Below are 964 nucleotides of genomic sequence, written 5' to 3'. Positions count from 1 at the left end.
GAATCTAGGTTTATTTATACTTATTCAAACTTTTATATTTTAATTATATCAAGTTACTAATATATTTATTCTTCAAATTCTGTTTTATAGGTAGTTTCGGTTCGTGCAAGATTTCAGGTTCATGCGCAGTTCTCGATGTTCAGGCATACCACCAAAACCACTAGATCCAGAAATTAATAGAACCATTAAGAAGAACAAGAAAGACAAGAAAAATAAAAACAAAAACAAAACCCCAGTAAAGATAAATACCGAGTCTGGTAAGATGGCAGATCCACCAACACTTATGGATTACGCTAGGCCAGGTGTGGCCGGTGTAACAAACAGTATAGTTAGACCCCAAATTAATGCAAATCAATTTGAGATTAAGCCTGCGTTGCTTAATATGTTACAAAATAACGTAACATTTTATGGGTTACCTAACGAAAATCCTAACACCCACTTGACAAATTTCTTAGAAATTTGCGACACTTTTAAAATACCAAATGTGACTGCGGAAGCGATCAGTCTTTGCCTTTTTCCTTTTACTTTGAAGGATCGAGCCAAAGAGTGGTTGACTTCTATGCCAGCCGCATCATTTGAGACTTGGGAGCAATTAGCCCAAGCATTTTTATCAAAAAAATTTCCTTTAGCAAAAACCGCAAGAGTCATTAAAGAGTTAACGTCTTTTTCTCAAAATGATAGTGAAACTCTTTATGAAGTTTGGGAACGTTTTAAAGAACTTCAACGTTTATGCCCACACCACCAATTGCCACTAAACTTTTAATGCAAACATTTTATAATGGACTAAATCCTACAACTAGAAGTTCATTGGACGCTATGTCTGGAGGGTTATTTATGAAGAAAACGTCTGCCCAAGCAAAAGAACTTTTGGAGGAAATGGCAATCAACAGTTGTATGTGGCCCGCGGAACGTGGACACGTACCAATAGTGAAACCATCATCCTCAGCAACGTCATCAGTTAAAG

General features: G+C 36.4%; 1 non-coding gene across 1 annotated transcript; it reads right to left on the bottom strand.

Moving 5' to 3' along the window:
* Positions 1 to 640: 640 nt before the first annotated feature.
* Positions 641 to 747, bottom strand: LOC136234319 (small nucleolar RNA R71). The gene has a single exon (XR_010691208.1). It is a non-coding gene; the product is annotated as a small nucleolar RNA R71 (small nucleolar RNA).
* Between the last annotated feature and the right edge of the window lie 217 nt (positions 748 to 964).

Source organism: Euphorbia lathyris, chromosome 6 (assembly GCF_963576675.1).
Source record: "Euphorbia lathyris chromosome 6, ddEupLath1.1, whole genome shotgun sequence".
Taxonomy (NCBI): Eukaryota; Viridiplantae; Streptophyta; class Magnoliopsida; order Malpighiales; family Euphorbiaceae; genus Euphorbia; species Euphorbia lathyris.
Note: the sequence above shows the minus strand (reverse complement) of the source record. Positions and strands in the feature narration are given on the sequence as shown.